The sequence below is a fragment of the Beta vulgaris genome, chromosome 9, assembly GCF_026745355.1.
Source record: "Beta vulgaris subsp. vulgaris cultivar EL10 chromosome 9, EL10.2, whole genome shotgun sequence".
NCBI lineage: Eukaryota > Viridiplantae > Streptophyta > Magnoliopsida > Caryophyllales > Amaranthaceae > Beta > Beta vulgaris.
In genome coordinates, this window is record NC_079210.1 from 24,699,607 (window position 1) to 24,724,268 (window position 24,662).

Here is a 24,662-nt window from a genome sequence, read left to right on the forward strand (position 1 = left end):
TTATTTTGATGATGATAAACACTTTGTGCTATAACATGTATGTATGTAACAGTGAACTAAGAAATCTATCAAGATTGGATGTTCATGAAAGCTCAAGAACTTGAAGATATAGAAGCTTAGGTCCAGTTATATTCTTAGTCATGTTTATGCAGTTTAATTAACTTATTGGAATTTTGTGCTAAACTAAAAATGTGAAATTAGGATGATTAACTATTTTCTTGAGTTAAGAAAATAGGTAATTATATTAATTTCATGTTTCTATATAAAAAGGGAGTTTCTAATGTTAAAGATTAATTTTGAAAGGAAAATATTTTTATAAAACATTTTCGAATAAAGAGTTTTGTAAAAACTCATTTGAAAAAAACGTTTCTTTAAAAAATAATTTAGAAAGAAAAGTTTTGAAAAATTGATTTTTAAGAAAAAGTTTTCAAAAAAAGAAAAAGAAGAGTTTTAAGAAAATCTTATTTCTAAAGAAAAAGCTTTTGATAGAGATTTTTGGATAACAGTTGATTTAAAATCTGAATAATAGTTGGCATAAGATATGGAGGAATCCTTATCTTATAAGAAAAGAAAAAAATTAGTTTTGATAAAAGATAAAATTTGATTTTGAAAAAGGAAAAGATTTTATCCCTTGATTTTAGGAATAAAAATTCTTTAAGAAGATGATCATATCTTGGAGGAATAATTTTTATTGAGCTGATAAGTTATATAAGGGATAGAAATCGGAAGAACAAGTTACGTTTTCAGATTTAGTTTCGGAAAATTTCGAGAGCTAAAAACGGATTCCCATAGCACAGTGTACGACACAAAAGTTCTAGTAAGTTAAAGTTTCTAAACAACGATTGTAACGATCCTCTATTTGTTTGAATAAGAAGCATGCTTTTGAGGAATCATTCTTTCTGTAATTCTCACATTATAGAGAGTAGCAACACTTAGGGTTTAAGTGTTGGAGAGCACTACTAGAGTTAGTAGTGGAGGAATCATATTGTATCAAGAGTTTGGTATTTTAAGATTCAAATAATAAAAGAGTAGTTTGTATGGACGTATATCTCAGATGTGAGATTGAACCACGTTAAATTCTTGTGTTTTATTATTTGATTTCATTATTTTCGTGTTTTGATACAATTTAGTTCAAGCAAAAACATTAATCGGAGAGTTTACGAGTGAATAACACGGTGTAAGCTAAGCCATTGTGCCATAAGAGTGTTTTTGCAAAAAATGATTAGTTTTTGTCACTCAATTCAAGACGGCCTTTCTTGAGTGTCACCTTGTATTCCAACAGTCTTCCTCATTGATATTTTCATCCCGTATTATTTTCTAGATATTTGATAGTACCTAGTCATAGTTGTTACAAAAATCATTCAAAAGCCTCAAAAACCCCTCAATTAGGTAGTTTAGACTTGATAGACTTTGATCAATCCCATTTTTTTATGTATCGACCCTTGGCTTGCCTTTAGTACATTCTTAGTTATTGCTTGTTAGTTTTTTCAAATATTGTTTGAAAAATAATATTTGGTGCCAGAACGACACACTAAAAACCTCTTATCAAAATGACGTCGTTGCGGGGAAAATTGTGCTATTGATTAAAGTTTTCTTGAGTTTGAAATTGCTTAACTGATTTTTTTACTTCTATTTATTTGTTTATTTTTTTTATGTTTCTAATTTTCTTTTTTTTTTTTTATTTTATGTGGTAAGTGTTGTTCATATGAGTCTAGGAATTTGTATATAATTGTTTTTTAATCTTTTTTTAAAAGAATTCCGAAAAAATGGCGGACTTTTTTTTTCTCAATATGAGGATGAACCATTTTGGAATTATTATTATAGATTTGAGAATACTCTTCTAACTAAGCATAAACTTGAGCTTTGGAAGATGTGTAAGGTAATGTATGAAGGCTTGAATATGCATACAAGAGAAGTGGAGTCTATGTTTAATGGTGAATTTCGATCCCAGCACTTTGATGAAGCATGAAGTTTCTTTAGGTGGCTATCTAGAGACACTTATGAGTGCGACCATGAAACTACTACTTTCTCTAATTTCAAAAATATCTCCAGTTGTTAACTACATGTGTATTCAGAAATTCTTAATTCACTCAAAGAAATATGTCCTTGTTAAAGAAGTGTGATTCTATGATAGACAACATTGTTGAATCTAGCAAAAGCTCAATCGAAACATTGGGTAAAATTATTAATAGTTAAAATCACTCTTGCATGTTTATAACCAATGAATATGATGATTGAGATTTGGACGAGAACTGTACAGTAGAGAAGTCATTTATTGAGAAAGCCTATATTACAGAGTCTAATAATGTTGAAAAAGTAGTTGATGAGACTTTTGTTTCTACTCGTCCTCTTCATATTCCTTTTTTAAGGAAACTCGACTTAGTTCCTTCCTTCTACATTTTATTCCCTCTCCTAAAAATTTCACCATTTGAAGAGTCTTTTGCATCTATAAATCTTCACAAGACTCAAATGAAAGTCATCGAGGATATGATTGAGCTCAAATTTTACAAGTAACATCAAAAAGAGAAATCACAATTTTTTTTTATTTGGATTTTGACGTTTGTTCTTCATACTTTCCAGGATTCTCTCGAAAATTTCATTATTTCAGCACTAATTTCTTGGTAAGCATGTAGATGCATTGAAATTTTTGCTTGCTCTTTGTTTATTTTTTACCTATTTGATCCACTGTAAAATGTGTGCTGATGGTTATGGCAAACTATTAATATCTTTGTCAAATTACTTAGTGGTATAGTCCAGCTAATTTCCTGAAATAACACTTTTCGGGAGGTACTACGAGGCAATCCTTCTTATCTTTGGATTTTTGCTAGATTTTGTGTCGTTACTTCCTCCCTTACTTTCTCTTTGCTTGTCGAGTCCAAGGACGGAGTTTGTATTAAGCTTGGGAGAGTTACCATATGTTCTCTGTATCTCAAAATTTTCTTCCTCCTCTTAATTAGGTTCATATTATTATATTTGCATGTTAATTAATTTCATATTAGTGTATTTACATGTTATGTTTAGGAAAAAAAAACTAATAAAAACAAATTTCCTTTTTCTTTTCTTACTTATATTTATGCATTTAGATTAGTTTGGTTGCATACATGATATGTTGCTAAAGTGTTCATAACTTGATTGGAAGACCTTCTTTGCATTTGACTTGATGATTTTGCAAGCCTTGCTGTGACTTTAGGTGATCTTTGAGATCGGTAACTTTTGGAAGTCTTTTTGAAATTAGGTGAGTTGGTTGTTTGGATTTCCTTATCCTTTGTGCGGTGAACCCCGAAGAAGGGCCATAAAACTCGTATGACTCATTTACAACCCTCACCATTTATCGTGTAGCTTGTGACTTGCATTTTAGCCCCCAAGATTGTAATTACCGAAATAAATAGAAGATGATTTAGGGCATTTCACTTTGCTAGAATTAGGAGCTCAAAAGCCAAAAACATTTTATACCCGCATAATTATCCGCTTTTCAACGCATCTGAGCCTTTCTATCCTATTTTTGCTTAACCCTCATAATAAGTCATGGGAAACCTTCCTCAAAGTAGAGTACATGTTTAGGTTGTATTGAGTCGAGTTATTTTGATGCTAAGCCTTTTGGGTGAAAGTGAGTTTTGTTTGTATAATTTCAAAATATAAAGAAAATTACGAAAAAAAAGAAAAGAAAAGAAAGCTCTTATTAATTCATTTGGATTATTGTTGAAACAAAAGAAAGTGAAGAGCAAATTGATGAGAAAAGTGAAAAAATATGTTGAAAACTTAAAAATCAAAGTGAAAAAGAAAAAAAAAGTACTATTTATGTTTGAGATTTCAAATTGAATTGTGTTAGAACTAGCTTGGGGGAGCCTCTTCCCCCTAATTTGTATTCCGCTTTACCCTTTTTTGCACCACATTCCCAATTGATATCCTCACCCCTAACATAGCCTCGTTACAACCTTGAAAAAATTCCTTTTGATTTCTAAAGTAATCTTGGTGAATTCAATAGTGGCGGGTGAGATTTTGTGCAAGTCGTCAAAATGTGGTTGAGGCAAGCTATTATGGTTGAGCATCCTTTGGGGGGATTCAAACTCAGGACTTGGAAGTCGAGAGGGGTGAGGAACCACTCCTAGAAAGCCTAGTTTTTAAGAAGACTCGGTTGCTTGGATCTCTTAAGTCACTCTTGTGCTTCCTAATCATCGTTCCTCTTGTGTTTGATTGGTCTACTAAATCTTGGTATGAACTCATTTAGCTTGCATGTCATGTTTGTAGCTTTGCATATAGAGCATTTAGGCTAGCGTGTTGCATGGTTTTCTTTTTCATCGTTTTCTCCTCTTTTCTTTCTTTTTTTTATTCTTGTTTACTTGAGTTCAAGTAAAATGCTAAGCTTGAGTGAGTTTGATTAGTGCGTTTCTAAGGCACTGTATGGACTCCTTTTAGCTCATTTTGATCCTATCTCTCTCCTTTCTTCCCTCTTTCTTCTCCCTTCCCCCTTCTATTTTGTTGACCCTTGAGTTTTGAAGATGACTTAACCACAAAAGCCATAGTATATTTTATTTATGTTGTTGCAAGGTAATTCATTCTCGAGCAAAGAGAATACTTGATTGAAGATTAAAACGGAGAATTAATCAAGATCGAAGTAAAGATGTTCGAGTGATGAAGAATCAAGCATGGAATGAAGATTAGAATACATTAGGGTGTATTTATTATCTTCATGTAAGGTTGAGTAAAAGCTCAATTAAGTTCGTGGTGAATTCTCAAAGGAACTTGGTTCTGTTCCCATGACAGGAATAGACCTGGCACAATAGGAACAAGGTTAGGGAACAAGACTTAAAACTGGTTAGGAACACCTAAGAGTCTCTAAAGTTGTGCGCCTAACTCAATGTATGCGCCCAATATGTTAGTTAGAGTTTTTAGGGTTGTTTGAACTAAGATCCACTATTTTAGGAATTTAGTTTAAGTTTGTTAGGAAAAAGATTTTAAAAGGATTTTCTGATTTTATATAACCGATTTTCGAATCTTATCTTTTTATCTTTTATCTTTTATATTTTATTTAAAAGATTTTTTTTTCAAAATATAATATCTTTTCGGTTTTTAAAAGATTTCGGTTTTAAAATATAAAACTGTTTTTCGTTTTTATTAAAGTTATTTTTAAAAGATATTTTCCTAAAAACTAGCTAAAGTAAATAATTTATTTATTTCCTAAAAAATTGGACTACACGACTAAAGCTACTGCTACACGATTTTTGTAGTTAGTGGGTTTAGTGGCTTAGTTAATTATCCTCCAAGTATTTAATTAATTTAAATAATTTTAATTATTCATCAAGTTTTGTAAAACCACGTAATATGGTACTGCTTCTCTTATGAAGTGAAGTAGTGGATTAGTGGGTTATTTACTTGTCATGGAATATTTAATTTATTTAATTAATTAATTAAAATCATGGAGATCATGTGATAATGGTTTAATTAGTGGAGAACATGTCTTGTCTTGATTGTCTATAAATAGGCGCCTAAATCTTTGAACAATTTATGTCTGACTTAGCTAATTTGTCTTAGTTATCTAAAAGAGTCAGTGCCTTTTCCTTAAGAGAATTCATACTTACATTAATCGAGTTTATTACTCTTCCATTGTTTTACAAAGTGTTTTTGAGAAAAGGGTTTGAGTGAACTCTTGTAAGTGTGAGAAGCTTTGAGTGAAGCAAGAGAAAGAGAAAGAGAAAGGAACTACGAGTGAAGTTTGAGAGGAACGTCAGTTGTGAGAACTGTCGTTGGGAACTTGAGTTGAGTGACTTAAGTTGAGAATCGAGAGAAAAGTAATAGGTTGTAATCAGAGTTGTTTTGGCCTATTATAGTGGAAAGTTCTTTTAAAATCCCTTGTGGTCGATGTTGTTTCTTCCTACTAGGCCTAGGAAGTTTTTCCTCGCTAAATCTCTCGTGTTCCCATTGTTTGTTCCCAAGTTTACTTTTAATTCCGCAAAAAGTATAGCTTATTCACTCACTATAATTCACCCCCCTCTTATAGTGCTCATATTATACAACATATTTCATTCACTTGATCATTCTTGATCTTAGCGACATTTTACTAGGTTTTCAGTAAATTTTGACTCAATTTATAGTACATTTGCTTTCAACCTGTTTTGCCATGTTTATAATATAGGTAGAACTACCTAAGATGGCTATGAGATGTAGAGTTGGCAAAGGAAGCAATGAAAATAGAGCATACGTTGAGAAATGGTGCGCTTGCACCATGCCCCACGTCCGCGTGCACAAAGGAGCACATCGCATAATAGAATATTGTTCAGGGAATTTCAAATGGACATAACTTCGGAACAACAAATTGGATGATGGTAATTCTAGTTGGGGGTGAAAGCTTGTTTCGATAGCATTCCAACGACTGGTCATAAGCTTTATTTGGATCTAAAACGAAAGCGTTGTGCGCCCGGACCACTTATTGAGGTGCGCCTGCACCTCCCAACAAATTCATGCATTTCGAGATCAGTATATTTGGTGTGCCCGCACGTGTTTGTGTGGTGCGCCCGCACAATCTATGTTTCGTCAAAGAGTGTGAGGCCTCATGCGTAATCCTAACATTAGAGATGATTATTATTCCACGTATGCTTTATTCTATAGACTATAGAGTGATATTAGGGTTCTTTTTTGTAAGTCCCTATTTTTAAGAGCGTTTATAAATGCTAATTATATTTTATTAAGTTAACCATGTTTTGGATTTTTTTTATGTTATTTGGGTTGGAATCTGAATTTATATTTGTTAGGTTTGTAAAGTATTTATTTATTTAATTTTATGAAGTTCTTAATATTTTTTATTTTGGGTTTTATGTGTAATTTGTTTGATGATATTTGTTTGATGATTTTTCTCTCTTAAACCTCGGTCTCCCTCCTCTCTTCCTCTGGTGGTGCTCTGGCGCTAGTTCTCGCCCTTCGTCGCTGCTACTGTTGTGCAACAAGGCCGCCCTCCCCTTTGCTCGCGTCTCTCCTCCTCGCGCGCTGATTGCTCGCGGCTGGTGTTGCTGTGATTTTTGCTGTTGTTCGCCGGTGGATGGCGGTCATCGTGCTGCTGTAGTTTGTGGTTGGTAGTGCAGTCGCCGGCAAGTTTTCCCCTCTCCTGTTTTTTTTAGCTACTGTTGTTGTCGTCTTGCCCTTGCCACCGTCACTACCGACGTGCGTTGGTGGTTTGCAGAGTACTAAAGTTACTGATGACCCTTTTGTGTTGTTGTTGTTGCTATTGTTCGTTGTTGTGGCAGTTACGTTGTTGATATTGCATTGTTGTTGATGTTGCGTTATTGTTGTTGTTGTGTCGTTGTAGTTGTGATGGTTGTTGTGGATTTGTTGCTCGTGTTTCCCTCCATCCTTTTGCTGCTGCTACTGCTAGTGTTCTAGGGTGCTGCTTCGTCGGTGCAGCCGTGCGACTGGTGCTAGCGCTTAACTGAGGTGGTGTTTGTAATCCCCCACAATTTTAAAGAATTTTCATAAATATATTAAAGTATTTATGTAGTGATATTTAAATCCAAATAAGTTTGGAAAATGATTTGACTTTTAAAAAGGGTTGATTATTTTAAAAGTCAACTGAAATTATTTTTCATAGCTTACTAAAATTTGAAATATTTTAATTAAGCATGTTTTAATAAGAGTTTTAAATATTAAAAGTATATTGAAAAGGTAGTCAGTGGAATCGAAAGCCCAAAAAGTGATAAAAAGGGAAGGAGTCATTTGATGACTAAAGTTTTAAATAGCCCATCTTATTAGTCATCAAGTTTCATTAATTAAAATCTCTTTTCCTAAGCCCACAAGTAAAAGCCTTTATATAAATATCCTAAAAACCCAAAATATTTTCACCCTACACTTTATTTTCCTCCACTTCACATGTGATTTCTCTCTCACTCTCACTCGGCATTCTCTCTCTCCTCCTTGTGCGTCGTTTTCTTCATCTTTCTCTCTCAAAAATTCGTTTCTTCTTCTTCAAGTAACGTTTCTTGTTCAACAAGAAACGTCACAAATACTTCTCAAAAACCGAATCTACTGCCGCCGGTCCCTGTCGTGGCTGCTGTGCTGTCCGGCGCCTTCCTTTCCTCATTATTGTTGGTTGTTTTCTTTCTTCCTCTCTAAGATTCCATTAAAATACTAGTTTTTATGTTATTATATTGATATTTATCATGTTTGTGAATTAAAATACTGTTTCATTTATGTATTTAATTTTCGGATATCACGAATATTATTATAATAAATTTCAGATTTAATATTTTAAGTTTATTTTAGTTTTTATCATGAAATTTATAGTTTTTAGGGTTTTTAATTACTAGAAACTATATATATAAAGTATAAATCATGAGATTTACTTAGTACATAATTTTATATGTATTGAATATATTTTCAAAAGATTTATCAAATATTATAAGTGCTATAATTTCAGAAAATAAGTATTTAGAGAGTTTTAAAGGATTTTTAATCACTAGAATAGTTGTACTATACTAGGGATTAAAAATAACGAAAGTTTGGTACGTAAAAACGATTTTAAAACACGTTTAAGGGGGTTTTGATCGTTTTAAAGTTGCTGTAATTTTTAGTTCGAGATATTTATTTTCATTACTTTATTTTCTAGGCGGAGATTTCGTCGTAGGAGACTTTTAGCGAGTAAAAGTGGCCTACCGATTGGTTTATACAAGGTACGTACATCGTCTACGTGCTATGTGATTTAGAAGCATGCTCTAAGAGTATTTTATTTATTAGTATCATGTATAGGACTCTATTTGTTCATATATATGATTACTGGAATTATTTTTACATGTTATATGCCTGTGTGCTACATGTAATCTAGAAGTGTTTATGATTATAAATGTTTGTATGGAAGATTGATGCAAGCAAGATAAGTCAAGTTTATTTATTAATTCGTGAGTGGATTAATATAAGTTAGAGTGAATCATGTCTTACATGTATTCTTTGAGTATTATTTATTATCTTATAAGGGCCGTGGACCTTATTTGGTAAGTTACAAGTTCTACCTATATAAAGGTAAAGTTTATTGTTGGCTAGGTTCAACAAGTAAGTTAGTAAAGTATAAAAAGGAAGTTAAAGGAGTCTTGATTGATGAGTTGTGATCATTTGTTAATCCAAAGATAAAAAGAGATTCTGTTATGACTATTTGAGTATTAGTTGTGTGTTGCTTGTTTGTTGTGTCAACACAAGTAATAAAATATATTTAACGTAAAGTGAAACGAGAATAAGTTATAGACTTTAGACTGGTGCACGTCTAGAGTTGGACACTAAGGGTTGGAGTACATGGTGGTAGCCCATGGCTTTTCTAGGAATGGATTGATCCCCATCCCTCTTTCAGTTCAAAGGTTCCTCGATATCGCAGGTCATTTCTGGAATATGTGGTAGCTCCCATATTTCATATTTTTAGATGAGTCAACTCGTCCAATAACTATTCCATTTAAAGGAAGAAATAATGTTTAGAGTCTAGTTCAGTAAAAGTTGCCTGCAGATTATTGTACGCTCATATTATTATTTATTCCTGCAAGTTATTTTTGTAGTATCATGTTTAGGTTTATTTATGTCTGGTATGTATTACTCAGCTTTGCTGATTACGTGCTTGTCTGTGTGTGTGATCATGACTTTGCCTATTAATCCTGTGGTGATCCTTCGGGGGAGCAGAGTCGAGAAAGCATTGACATTACAGGTTCTCAGATGCATCTCATTGGGAATCTGGAATGGAGAGACTCATTGTATTACTAGTATTATTTAAGTTGCTTTCGTAGGAACTTGTGCTTTCAGACATTAGTTTTAAGTTGGTGTGTTTAGTTTCAGACATTGTTATTGTTTCATAAGTTTTAATAAAGTTGTTTTTAGAAAGTTGTTTTCCGCTCAAAATTCTGAGTAAGCCGAAACGTTATCACACGGGCGATAATGCCTGGGTAATTCTCTAAGGTTTATTATAAAAGTATTTTCTAGAAAGAGAGCATTATCGGGGTGTTACAAAGTGGTATCAGAGCCAGGTTAGTTTAAGACTTATAGGCGTCTAACTAACTAGTTTACTAAGTGATTTTGGCTTACTAAGTTACGTAGCTTATTAGTTATTTGAAGGAAACCTTAGAATTGCTCCTACGTTTTCATTTCGAAAGTTGGACATAAACCGAAATTTTTTTTTCCGGAAATTCAGATGTTGCTTTTTTTTATTTATTGTTCGAAAATTTTTTATTCGAAATCTTGTTTTTATTCGAAATTTTTTTCGAAAATTATACGAGTTCGAAATATTTTCGAAACATCTTGATTAGTCCAATTTTTTTTTTCTGTAGGACGAAATTTTTTTTTTTTTCGGGTGCATAAGTTCGAAATTTTTATCTACTCGAAATTTTTTTTTACTATTCGAACTTTTTTTCCAGGCACTTAAGTAATATTATTTATAAAAAGTGTCTGCATTATTTTCATGCCTTTAAGGTTTATAGTATTGCATTGTGAGAATGGGTAGTATAAGAAGGGCATATAGGATAGAAATATTATATGCCTGCATTAAAAAGTTAGTTCAGCATCATTATTATTTTCTTCCCTGCAAATAAGTGCATTATTATTATACTTCCCTGCTAATGATGCATGAATATTTTTTCTTCCCTGCTAACTGTTTATAATTCTTGCCTGAAAGTGTATATTTACATGCCTTTGTTTTTGTTTACCCCTTGTTATTTGTGGGAACGCGTTAGAGAGAGTGCTAAACCTTCTGGTTTATTGTGTTGTAGCTCTACGAATATGGCTGCTAATCTAGGAAACTATTTTAACCCCATCGTTCTGACCGACGATGAACCGACGACTTCATCACCCATTGACCATAGAGAGTATGAAGACTGCATTGGAATGCGTTGTATTTTGAGAAAGAATTTGCTAGGGATGATGAAGTCATCATAGAAGAGGACCGTGCTAGAGGTACACTAGGGAGGTATTATGATGCATGTTTAGGTATGAATCTGAACCTGAAGAGGACGAAGACACCATACCTATTAGAAGATCTAAGATCAGAGAAATTCATCGATTACTATGAGGATGAAGAAGAGGATGAAGCTAGTGATGAAACCTTCATACCTGAGCAATATAAGGAAGACAAGGATAAGGATGGCAATGTAGTGCCATAGGTTATATATATACTTATATTTTTTTTATTATATAGATATACATAAGATTTAGTTATAAGAATAATGTTGGATTGTGCCAACAAGACAAAGGTGTTTTATAGAGTTTCATTTTAGGAAAAATATAGATATATTGTGTTATTTTATTTCACATTTTTTTCCCTTCTATGGAAGAATAAAATATATTTATTTTATTGAGGAGTAAGAATTTATTTTGGGCACGTAATGGGAAATATTTTATTTTTATTTTATTTTCATTATGTGATTCATATTTTCTTGCTCAATTCATTTCATGTTGTATGAATTATTTACGTGAACAATTATATGATATTAGAGAACATTCATGTTGAAACTTAGTGAATTGTATGTTGATGCGATCTTTAATGATCAAATCAATGTTGCCTTGCTTAGATGACTATGTAAGTTTTCTGGAACCTGAGTAGAGTTATATTACTTTCAGGTCCCGAAGTAGAATGGCTAACAACACTGAACTAGCTGATGCTATTCGCCTCTTGGCGAAAACTGAATCAGGACAAGGTCGAACGTCCAGAGACTGCTGGAGAGATGTTCGAAAGACTGGCCAAAGTGAAACCACCTTACTTTAAGGGACAATCTGACCCTACCTTCCTAGAGAACTGGATTAGGGAATTTGAGAATTATTTGAGTAGTGAATTGCCCTGCTAATATGAGAGTAGGCAGGCTGTTTTATACTAAAGGATGAGGCTGATTTGTGGTGGAGAGAAAATGGGGCTAGATTGAGTGCTGCTGAGGGATTCAATTGGGAAGCCTTTGTGTTGTTTGAGAGGAAAGTTTTACCCTGCCTTCATGAGAAACAGAAAGCTCAAGAGTTCATCAACCTTAGAATGGGTAGTATGACTATTCTGAATATATAGTAAATTCATAACCCTGTCTAGGTTTGCACCTGAGGTGGTAGCTACTGAGGAGCTTAAGGCTCAGAGGTTCGAACAAGGGTTGACTGATGAAATCCAGCTGGGATTAGGGGGTGAAACCTTTACATCTTAGATGTGTGTATGGGAGAGCTTCATATATTTATGGTTGCAATCAAGGAGAGATAAGAAGGAATGTGTATTGGTGAAAAGAGAAAGAGGTTAGTACTGGGGAAACCAAGGTAATTTAAGAAAAACCGGAATGGAATGGGAATTTCCAAGGAAGAAAACCAGGATAACTAGTCAGGGTAGACCTGAGAGGTGTTCACTTGCAAGTTTGTGACAAAAACCATCCTGGGAAGACTGAAGGGAGAGTTAGTGACCTGTATTATTGCCAGAAGAAGGGTCATAGAGAGTATGAGTGCTTCCAAGCACGGGAAAGATCTGAAGACTCAGGGAAATGGTAATCAGGCTAGATCAGGGTCCAATCAGTAGGGAACCAGGGTCCTAAGCCTGGAGGTCAGAATAACCAAGGAAACTATAGTAGGCCTGCTAATGAAATCCTACCCAGAAAAAGCCTGCAGGAAAAGTGTTCGTGATGAGTATGCGAAGCGAGAGAGTCGCTGATGTGGTAACTGGTAATTTCTCTATTAATTCAGTTTTCGTTAAAACGTTATTTGATTCGGGGCGACTTATTCTTTTATTTCGTCTTCTGTTCTAAAGAGTCTGGGTTAGTAGGTATGATCAATTGACTTGTCTATTAGTATTCCTACTGGGGAAGTCTTAAGTGTACTAAGTTGTTCAAGAACCTGCCTTTGAAGATAGGAGGGAGTGTCTTTCCATCCGATTAATCGAGTTTAACTTAGGAGACTTAGATGTGATTCTTGGGATGAACTGGTTGAGTCATTACAAGGCCAGGATTGATTGTGAATTCAAAAGTAGTGTTGAGAAACCCTTCGGGAAAATTGACCTCATATAGACGATTTGGGAAACCAAGAATTTGGAGTGATCTCTGCTATGCAAGTGCAGAAGTTGATGAGAAAGGGGTGTGAGCTATTTTCTGTAGCGTGCAAGATGTAGTAAGGAAGCTGATTAAAACTTGAGGATGTTCCAATAGTGAATGAGTTTATGAGTATTTCCGAGTGAAATTTCAGGTATGCCGCCTGCAAGAGCTGTTGAGTTTACCATAGACTTAGTTCCTGGAACTGCACCTATATCTAAGGCACCTTATAGAATGGCACCTCCTGAGATGAGTGAGTTAAAGAAGCAATTGCAAGAACTTTTGGATAAGGTTATATCAGCCTAGTGCATCCCTTGGGGAGCTCCTGTGTTTGTTCGTGAAGAAAAAGGATGGGAGTATGAGGTTATGTATCGACTATAGGGAGTTGAACAATGTTACCATCAAGAACAAGTACCCTTTGCCTAGAATAGATGACCTATTCGATCAACTGAATGGAGCGAGTGTGTTCTCGAAGATTGACTTACGTTCAGGATATCATCAATTGAGGGTAGCTGATAAGGATGTACCTAAGACTGCCTTTAGAACGCGTTATGGTCACTACGAGTTCACTGTAATGCCATTTGGGTTAACCAATGCTCCTGCTATATTTATGGACTTGATGAATAGGATCTTTCATGAGTTTTTGGATAAGTTCGTAGTGGTTTTCATTGATGACATTTTGATATATTCGAGGAATGAAACCGAGCATGATGAACATTTAGGGTATTTTGGAGACTTTGAGGAAGAACCTATATGCCAATTCTCTAAGTGTGAGTTTCGTTTGGAGAAAGTAGCATTTTGGGTCATTTTGTGTCTAAGGAAGGAGTCTAGTAGATCCTGCTAAGATTCAAGCTGTGAGTGAGTGGCCAACTCCAAAGAGTGTGTCAGACATTAGGAGTTTCTTGGGTTTAGCTGGCTATTATAGGAGATTTGTGGAGATTTCTCGAAGATAGCAAGACCATGACAATTTAATGAAAAAGGAGTCCAAGTTTGAGTGGAATGAGAAGTGTGAGGAAGCTTTCAGATCTTGAAGGATCGTTTAACCACTGCACCTGTTTTAACCCTACCTGATGGGAATGAGGGATTTGAGGTCTATAGTGATGCTTCGAAAAATGGTTTGGGTTGTGTGTTGCAACAGAATGGTAAGGTAATTGCATATGCATCGCGTCAATTGAAACCTTATGAGGCTAATTACCCTACCCATGATCTAGAGTTAGCTGCCATAGTGTTTGCATTGAAATTTGGAGACATTATCTTTATGGAGCAACTTGAAGATATTTACAGACCATAAGAGTTTGAAGTACATATTTACCCAAAAAGACTTGAATATGAGGCAAGAGAGATGGCTGAGTTGATTAAGGATTATGATCTAGACATCCAGTATCATGAGGGAAAGCCAATGTGGTGGCTGACGCCTTGAGTAGGAAATCGAGTCATAGTTTGAGTACTTTGATAGTCCCTGAGGAGTTGTGTAGAGATATGCAAAGGTTGAACCTAGAAATTTTAAATCCTGGGGAAAGTGAGGCTAGACTTAGTAATCTTTCTTTGGGAGTGTCAGTTTTCGACGAGATTATTGAGGGTCAAGTTGGGGATGAGCACCTAGACAAGATAAAGGAGAAAATGAAGCAAGGTAAGGAAGTAGACTTCAAGATTCATGATGATGGGAGTCTAAGGTTTAAAGGGAGGTGGTGTGTACCACAGAAGTGCAATGACCTTAAGAGACGTCTTATGGACGAGGGCATAATACTCCATATTCTGTGCACCCTGGGGGTGACAATTGTATAAAGACCTTAAGGTGATCTATTGGTGGCCGAAACATGAAGCGAGAGGTAGCTGAATATGTGTCTAAGTGCTAACCTGTCAGAAAGTGAAGATAGACCATAAGAGACCATGGGGAAAGTTCAATCGTTAGAGGTTCCTGGATGGAAGTGGGATTCTATTTCTATGGACTTTGTGACTGCCTTACCCAAGCGAGGAGTGGAAATGATACCATTTGGGTTATTGTGGATAGACTGACCAAGTCCGCGTGTTCATACCTATTAAGGAGACATGGAAAAGAAGCAACTCGCTAGAACCTATATCAAGCATGTAGTGAGATTGCATGGAGTTCCAAAGGACATTATATCTGACGTGACTCTAGATTTCTATCAAGTTTGGAAAAAGGTCAAATTAAACCTTGGGACAACATTGAAAATGAGTACTGCCTTTCACCCTGCGACCGATGGTCAGACTGAGAGGACTAATAAGACTATGGAGGATATGTTGAGAGCATGTGCATGATTTTCAAGGAAGTTGGGAGGACCAATTAGATTTGATTGATTTTCTTACAACAATAGTTACCATGCGAGTATAAAGATGGCACCATTTGAGGCATTATATGGACGGAAGTGTAGAAGTCCCATCTGCTGGAATGACTTTAGCGTTTGGGGACTGAATTTATTGAGGAGACCGTCAAGAATGTTCAATTGATTCAGGCTCGAATTCAAGCTGCGCAAGATAGGCAGAAAGTTATGCAGATTTAAAACGCGCGAAGATGAGTTTGCTGTAGGTGATAAAGTATTCCTGAAAGTATCACCCACTAAAGGCGTTATGAGATTTGGGAAAAAGGGCAAGCTAAGTGCTAAATATGTAGGCCCATATGAGATTTTGGAGCGCATTGGGAAAGTAGCTTATAGATTGGCATTGCCAATGGAGTTTGAAAAGATGCATGATGTATTCACATCTTCCCAACTTAAGCGCTATATCCCTGATGAGCGCATGTGTTAGAGCCTGAAAGCAGTGCAGATAGATAGTAGCCTCACATATGAGGAAAGACCTGTCAAGATTCTCGACAGGAAAGTGCGTAGTACGCGCAACAAGGATGTTCATATTGTCAAAGTTCTTTGGTCTAACCACGAGTCAGAAGAGGCAACGTGGGAAGCCGAAGAGGATATGAAGAAAAAGTATCCAGACCTATTCCTTGAGGTGAGTTACGAGGGCGTAACTCGTTTTCTTTAGGGGGGTAGAATGCGATAAATTTGCGCTTTTGTCTATTTTTATGAGATTTTCATGCATATGTATGCCTATGTGGGCAATTTGCACATGTTAGTGCAAAAGAAGTAGAGTCTCCGCATAAGAAAAGTGTTCATAAGTAACACAAGTGTTTTAAAAATGGGAAAGTGCACAGAGGCACTACTTCTTTCAAAAGTTTTCGAAATGTTGAGTTCAAACTTTTGAAAGTACGAGGATTTTGTGTTAAGTTTCGGGACGAAACTTCTTTTAAGGGGGGTAGACTGTAATCCCCCACAATTTTAAAGAATTTTCATAAATATATTAAAGTATTTATGTAGTTATATTTAAATCCAAATGAGTTTGGAAAATGATTTGACTTTTAAAAAGGGTTGACTATTTTAAAAGTCAACTAAAATTATTTTTCATAGCTTAATAAAATTTGAAATATTTTAATTAAGCATGTTTTAATAAGAGTTTTAATATTAAAAGTATATTTGAAAAGAAGTTAATGGAATCGAAAGCCCAAAGTGATAAAAAGGGAAGGAGTCATTTGATGACTAAAGTTTTAAATAGCCCATCTTATTAGTCATCAAGTTTCATTAATTAAAATCTCTTTTCCTAAGCCCACAAGTAAAAGCCTTTATATAAATATCCTAAAAACCCAAAATATTTTCACCCTACACTTTATTTTTCCTCCACTTCACATGTGATTCTCTCTCTCTCACTCGGCATTCTCTCTCCCCTCCTTGTGCGTCGTTTTCTTCATCTTTCTCTCTCAAAAATTCGTTTCTTCTTCTTCTTCAAGTAACGTTTCTTGTTCAACAAGAAACGTCACGAATACTTCTCAAAAACCGAATCTACTGCCGTCGGTCCCTGTCGTGGCTGTTGTGCTGTCCGGCGCCTTCCTTTCCTCATTATTGTTGGTTGTTTTCTTTCTTCCTCTCTAAGATTCCATTAAAATACTAGTTTTTATGTTATTATATTGTTATTTATCATGTTTGTGAATTAAAATACTGTTTTATTTATGTATTTAATTTTCGGATATCATGAATATTATTATAATAAATTTCAGATTTAATATGTTAAGTTTATTTTAGTTTTTATCATGAAATTTATAGTTTTTAGGGTTTTTAATTACTAGAAACTATATATATAAAGTATAAATCATGAGATTTACTTAGTACATAATTTTATATGTATTGAATATATTTTCAGAAGATTTATTAAATATTATAAGTGCTGTAATTTCAGAAAATAAGTATTTAGAGAGTTTTAAAGGATTTTTAATCACTAGAATAGTTGTACTATACTAGGGATTAAAAATAACAAAAGTTTGGTACGTAAAAACGATTTTAAAACACGTTTAAGAGGGTTTTCTTCGTTTTAAAGTTGCTGTAATTTTTAGTTCGAGATATTTATTTTCATTACTTTATTTTCTAGGCGGAGATTTCATCGTAGGAGACTTTTAGCGAGTAAAAGAGGCCTACCAATTGGTTTATACAAGGTACGTACATCGTCTACGTGCTATGTGATTTAGAAGCATGCTCTAAGAGTATTTTATTTATTAGTATCATGTATAGGACTCTATTTGTTCATATATATGATTACTGGAATTATTTTTACATGTTATGTAACACCACGTAATTTTCACTCATTATTTTTGGTGTTGTTTACATTAAAATGATATTTTCTATTAAAATAAAATAATTCATTATTAAAAAATATTTTTTTAAAGTGTATAATTATTTATATTGTGTTATGTTGTTGTGATTATTAATTTAAAGTGTATATAATGTGGCATTTATTTTATCATATAGTTAGTAATTCGATAAATTTAAGTAGCGTGTGATTTTAGTTTTTAAGTGTTGTATATAATATGGGTCGACCAACATAAAGAATTTCTTTTGCAAACCCATATCCTTCTTATGTTGTCCAAAATTTAGAGGAGAAGTATTAAGCATAGTATTAGCATCTTCTATCTATCCCTCTTTGTAACCACCAAAAGGTGAAGAGCCATCTTCCATTAACCCATCTTAATACAATTAAACCTTTGCTTTATGATATGAACCATCACATTATTTTTGCTGCACACTCCCTTCACACCAGCCTTACAAAGAAAAATAAAGAGTCCTTCTCCCTTCTCGCATTTTCGGCCATTTCTGCACACTCATCTAATTTGCCCCATATCTCCTTCGTCTCTTATCGGAATTGGACGTGTGAGTAGTCGAAATTCATATACTCAGAGAGATCTTGCTCGTGGTGTCATTCGTTTTTGAATATATTTGAAGAATTGGTCGCAGTTTTCTGTTTCAATCAGACGGGTCACCCAGTTTTGTTTTCCCGTCGCACCTTCACGAATTTGATCATCGCTGAAGATCTAACCGTTGGATCGCCATGAAATTTGGACAGAATATTGAGGACATCTGGGCCTTAAGTATGACCAGAGAGATTTTAAATCCGAGCAACACATTGACGGGAATCGAGATCAGAACAGAACAGTATATAATGAAAATGCAAGCAATTGAGGTCTTCAAAGGTAACTAACGGCGAACCTAGTGCGATTAGAATCCGTTTAGGAATTATTTAGTTCTTAATATCTAAGTTGTGTTGATTTTTATGTTAAGATTTGTGGGTTGCTAAAGTTTCATATTATTGATGTTATACTTGTTATACTTAAAGTTTATGAGTGATAGTTATGTGGAAGGAAACTAATTCTACTATTTTGTTATCTTGCTAGAGTTAATGGTTAGAATTTTTGTTTTATTATATCTTTATGGTTTACATATTGGTTAGTAGACATTGTAAATCATGTTGTTATACGCCTATTATGTTGGTTTGCTTAAGTATGATCAAAATGATTATAATATGAGAGTATGAATATTTGTTGCCTGCCGGTGTAAGTCGCTTGAGGAAGATTCATGTCCATGGCTTGTTATTTGTTGTTATTATCTGCCACAAACTTAAGAGTGATGCTTCTTCCGTATTAGCATGGTAGTGTGGCAAGCTTACGGTTTTTATTTACATCTTAGTAGTTATGGTGTTGTAAGATGTTGGGTTGTTTGAATGATTAGATATGATTCAAGTATACTGGTGTATCAGATGTATAAGATTTTGGTGTTATAGTTATGTATACTTATGTGTCAATGTATGCAGGTATGATGATTTACTCTTATTGCTAATGCATGCTTACATGAGCTTATTATTATTTTATTATTATTATTATTATTGACATATATTTATATTATGAGTGTTTTAATTATTTTATGATGGTTTGGTTGTTTGTATGATTTTGGGATTATAATAATATTGTAGTTTTATAAATCAATATCTAAGTTGTCGACGTTACAGTACTCGAGGGAGAATAATACTGCTTTAGTACCGTTTCGCCAAGAGTTATGTACCAGGGGTATTATGACTAACATTGTAATTAACCTTGTACCCAAACTCAGACAACGAGAGTGTAGTAGTTGGAGTATCTGTTTATACTGTGTTTTTGGTGTATATTTATGTTTGAAGAAAGATTTATTCTTTTCAGTTGGGTGAAATGATTTTTATTAGTATTATATTACTATTACTTTGAGAGGAATAAATATTGTTGAATTGAGACTCTTGGATTGCGATCCTAGTTTCTGCTGATTTTAGGTGTAAGGCCTGAAGGGCATCCTTATTATTTATATTTGATGAATGAATTGTTGTATTTAATTGTGAAATATTTTATTGAGATTAAGATATCCGGTGGGATAGATGTAGTCCCCGGTGAAGAACATGCCAACCACCTAGGTTGCGATTTAGGGGATTACCTGGGTTAATTTTGTCGTCCGAGAGGTTGGGAAGTACTGAGCTGGGTACTATCCTGCATCGGGAGTTTGGCCATTCTTAGACACAGACAGTAGGGAACGTAAGCCCATAGGCTGTCTGGAGATTTCGATCTAACAAACCTTAAGAAGTGGTTTGCGAGCCACTGGCGTTCTGCTCTTTCTCAAAAGCTATTTATATTATTTTGGAGGCTTATGTTTTTTATCTTGTATGTCTATATTAAGTTTACTATTCATGATTTACTTTATTTAACCATGTTAAACTGTTAGTTGTTGTTTGCTGTTATTTGGTTCAGTTTGATCTTTTATGTTGATTGGGACTTATTTATTAACGCTTGATAACTTCTATATGGATCCTAATTGAGCTGGGAGAGCTGTTAGTTACTCCCCACTGATTGTGGATGTTTGTTGTATATTTTTGGCAGGATTTGCTGATGAATCTTATTTGGTTTTGGGCTCGGGTTGAGTGTGAGCATTAAAATGTTAGATGTTTTAGGCCTAGACTCTTTTATTAATTTAAGAGTTAGTTTTCTCTTTGGTTATCAATTTAATTTATTTATACTATTTATTTATGTTGGTTTTATCACTTAGATATTTAAACGCATTTCTTGTAGTAGTGACATTCCCAGAAGACGATGTTTCCGCCATCGTCCTATACTTCTATATTATTATTTATTTCTTTTTCTGCTTTGAAATTCTGGGGTGTTACAGTTGGTATCAGAGCAAAACGCTCCTAAACTCTGAAAAGGAGTTGCTAATGATTCTTTGGAATTATTAGTTAGCTTAGGAGATAAAATCTGTTTAGAATTAATTTTGTAGTTTCGCTATAATGAGAGAAAGATGGGTAGAGTAAGTAAGAGGAAGCCTTATGGAATGTGGTTTGCCCATGCTTGTGGAGCATATATAATATGTATAGTTACTTGTTTATTGGTGGAATTAGTCTACCAAGTTTGTAATCTTATTTGCAGGACTACCTCCTACGTTTAACCTTTCTTGTTATCGGAGTGCGCTGTGAAAGCAAAGTGATTTATATCCCTCTAGTTCAGGGTTGAGTTGCGCGTTAAAATTATGTTATGTTGTGCATTTTAAAATAAACTTCCATTTTATTTTAACATAGTTATGTATAGTACATTTGTTATTCTATTTTTATGGTTGCTTAATAGTGTGTTTTATTATGGAGACGATATATAGCGTCTATTTCTTTCAACTAAGTCTGGTTTTATGCGAATTTATTTCTTTTTGTTTTTTTTGTCATTTAAAACTTTCGAACTTGAGTTCATATTTCAAATAATTTTTATATATTTGCTCTTAATAAATTTCATACTTATATTATAATTATATTTTGATATTCAAGTTTTGTTATTGTCAATACTTTGCTATTCTCTTTGAAAAGAAAATTGTGTTTAGCCGAGATCTAAAACTTGTTTGAGTTGATATTAAGTCATAATGGGTGATTCCTTTGACTTGTATGTCAATTTGATAAGTCTAAATTTTAAAATTATTTGAGTTGATATTGAGTCATAATGGGTGATTCCTTTGACTTGTATGTCAATTTCATAAGTTGAGACATTTTATCTATTTTGAGTTACTTTTCTTTTTGAGTTGATATTAAGTTTATATTGGGTGATTCCGGTAAACTTTAATGTCGATTTGACAAGAAGCCTTTCAAATATTGTTTTGTTGATACTATGTTGCAATGGGTGGTTCCATGCATTTTGTGTCGATTGACAAATTTTAAAATTGTTGTTTATTATTTATTTTTTATAGCCTATTTATTATTAGTGTTTCGTCGTTGTGAAATTTTTTTAAAGTTATCAACTTCTTTTGCGAACTTAAAATTTCATATATATGTTTAGGAGGCGTACGCTCTTATAACATATGTCATGACTTGTGTTCGTAGTGCTATTTTAATAAAGCAGCTAGCTACTCTTTATTAAAATGTTCTTATCTCTTTAAGTGGAGTATAAGCCTGTGTGGTTACCTCTATTTAAATTGGTTTGACTATCAATCTACGAACTTTTACTTCTTCGTTTCCAAAAAAAAAAATTATTATTATGTTCTTTTATAATTTTACTTAAATATTTATTCATGCTCCTTTGCAAAATTAGCAATAGTTTATTTTGCTAACGTTTCTACCTTATACTTTCTACTTGTCTTTGGTTCTTCAACATTTTATAAATGATGTTTGTTACCATGCTCCTTACTATACAACTTTTTTGGTCTTCCAAATAAAACGTATATTATTTGAGTTATCAAATTTTGTACCCGCAAAGTTGTTTAGTTCTTCACTAATATCCATCGATTTCTGTTTTCTTAATGTTCTTTATCAAAAGTATATTCTTTTGGTCTGTTATTTCTTTCCAAGTTTCGAGGACGAAACTCTTTTAACGGGGAGTGATTGTAACACCACGTAATTTTCACTCATTATTTTTGGTGTTGTTTACATTAAAATGATATTTTCTATTAAAATAAAATAATTTATTATTAAAAAATATTTTTTTAAAAAGTATATAATTATTTATATTGTGTTATGTTGTTGTGATTATTAATTTAAAGTGTATATAATGTGCGAATTTATTTTATCATATAGTTAGTAATTCGATAAATTTAAGTAGCGTGTGATTTTAGATTTTAAGTGTTGTATATAATATGGGTCGACCAACATAAAGATTTCTTTTGCAAACCCATATCCTTCTTATGTTGTCCAAAATTTAGAGGAGAAGTATTAAGCATAGTATTAGCATCTTCTATCTATCCCTCTTTGTAACCACCAAAAGGTGAAGAGCCATCCCCCATCAACCCATCTTAATGCAATTAAACCTTTGCTTTATGATATGAGCCATCACATTATTTTTGCTGCACACTCCCTTCACGCCAGCCTTACAAAGAAAAATAAAGAGTCCTTCTCCCTTCTCGCATTTTCGGCCATTTCTGCACACTCATCTTGTTTCCCCATATCTCCTTCGTCTCTTATCGGAATTGGACGTGTGAGTAGTCGAAATTCATATACTCGGAGAGATCTTGCTCGTGGTGTCATTCGTTTTTGAAGATATTGGAAGAATTGATCGCAGTTTTCTGTTTCAATCAGACGGGTCACCCAGTTTTGTTTTCCCGTCGCACCTTCACGAATTTGATCATCGCTGAAGATCTAACCGTTGGATCGCCCTGAAATTTGGACAGCATATTTAGGACATCTGGGCCTCCATTATGACCTGAGCGATTTTAAATGCGAGCTACAGATTGACGGGAATCGAGATTAGAACAGAACAGTACATAATGAAAATGCAAGCAATTGGAGGTATTCAAAGGTAACTAACGGCGAACCTAGTGCGATTAGAATTCGTTTAGGAATTATTTAGTTCTTAATATCTAAGTTGTGTTGATTTTTATGTTAAGATTTGTGGGTTGCTAAAGTTTCATATTATTGATGTTATACTTGTTATACTTAAAGGTTTATGAGTGATAGTTATGTGGAAGGAAACTAATTCTACTATTTTGTTATCCTTGCTAAGTTTAATGGTTAGAATTTTTGTTTTATTATATCTTTATGGTTTACATATTGGTTAGTAGACATTGTAAATCATGTTGTTATACGCCTATTATGTTGGTTTGCTTAAGTATGATCAAAATGATTATAATATGAGAGTATGAATATCTGTTGCCTGGCGGTGTAAGTCGCTTGAGGAAGATTCATGTCCATGGCTTGTTATCTGTTGTTATTATCTGCCACAAACTTAAGAGTGATGCTTCTTCCGTATTAGCATGGTAGTATGGCAAACTTACGGTTTTTATTTACATCTTATTAGTTATGGTATTGTAAGATGTTGGGTTGTTTGAATGATTAGATATGATTCAAGTATACTGGTGTATTAGATGTATAAGATTTTGGTGTTATAGTTATGTATACTTATGTGTCAATGTATGCAGGTATGATGATTTACTCTTATTGCTATATGCATGCTTACATGAGCTTATTATTATTTTTTATTATTATTATTATTATTGACATATATTTATATTATGAGTGTTTTAATTATTTTATGATGGTTTGGTTATTTGTATGATTTTGGGATTATAATAATATTGTAGTTTTATAAATCAATATTTAAGTTGTCGACGTTACAGTACTCGAGGGAGAATAATACTGTCTTTAGTACCGTTTCGCCAAGAGTTATGTACAGGGTATTATGACTAACATTGTAATTAACCTTGTACCCAAACTCAGACAACGAGAGTGTAGTAGTTGGAGTATCTGTTTATACTGTGTTTTTGATGTATATTTATGTTTGAAGAAAGATTTATTCTTTTCAGTTGGGTGAAATGATTTTTATTAGTATTATATTACTATTACCTTGAGAAGAATAAATATTGTTGAATTGAGACTCTTGGATTGCGATCCTAGTTTCTGCTGATTTTAGGTGTAAGGCCTAAAGGGCATCCTTATTATTTATATTTGATGAATGAATTATTGTATTTAATTGTGAAAATATTTTATTGAGATTAAGATATCCGGTGGGATAGATGTAGTCCCCGGTGAAGAACATGCCAACCACCTAGGTTGCGATTTAGGGGTATTACATGGGTTAATTGTTGTCGTCCGAGAGGTTGGGAAGTACTGAGCTGGGTACTATCCTGCATCGGGATGTTGGCCATTCTTAGACACAGACAGTAGGGAACGTAAGCCCATAGGCTGTCTGTAGATTTCGATCTAGTAAACCTTAGGAAGTGGGTTGCGATCCACTGGCGTTCTGCTCTTTCTCAAAAGCTATTTATATTATTTTGGAGGTTTATGTTTTTTATCTTGTATGTCTATATTAAGTTTACTATTCATGATTTACTTTATTTAACCATGTTAAAC

The 24,662-nt window shown here is 33.8% G+C and overlaps 1 protein-coding gene across 3 annotated transcripts in view; it reads left to right on the forward strand.

The window, feature by feature from the left end:
* LOC104902821 (protein THYLAKOID ASSEMBLY 8-like, chloroplastic) overlaps nt 1–8,611 on the forward strand; it is a 37,239-nt gene extending 28,628 nt beyond the window's left edge. Inside the window, exons 3-4 of one of the 3 annotated variants that reach the window (XR_008967738.1) lie at nt 7,301–7,425; nt 8,594–8,610. The gene's annotated coding sequence lies outside the window, so the exon portion shown is untranslated. Of the gene's footprint in view, nt 1–6,133; nt 7,278–7,300; nt 7,426–8,593 lie in introns of those variants that run through there. The other 2 variants (XM_057392043.1, XM_048636961.2) reach the window with 2 other exon arrangements.
* The last annotated feature ends 16,051 nt before the right edge of the window (nt 8,612–24,662 follow it).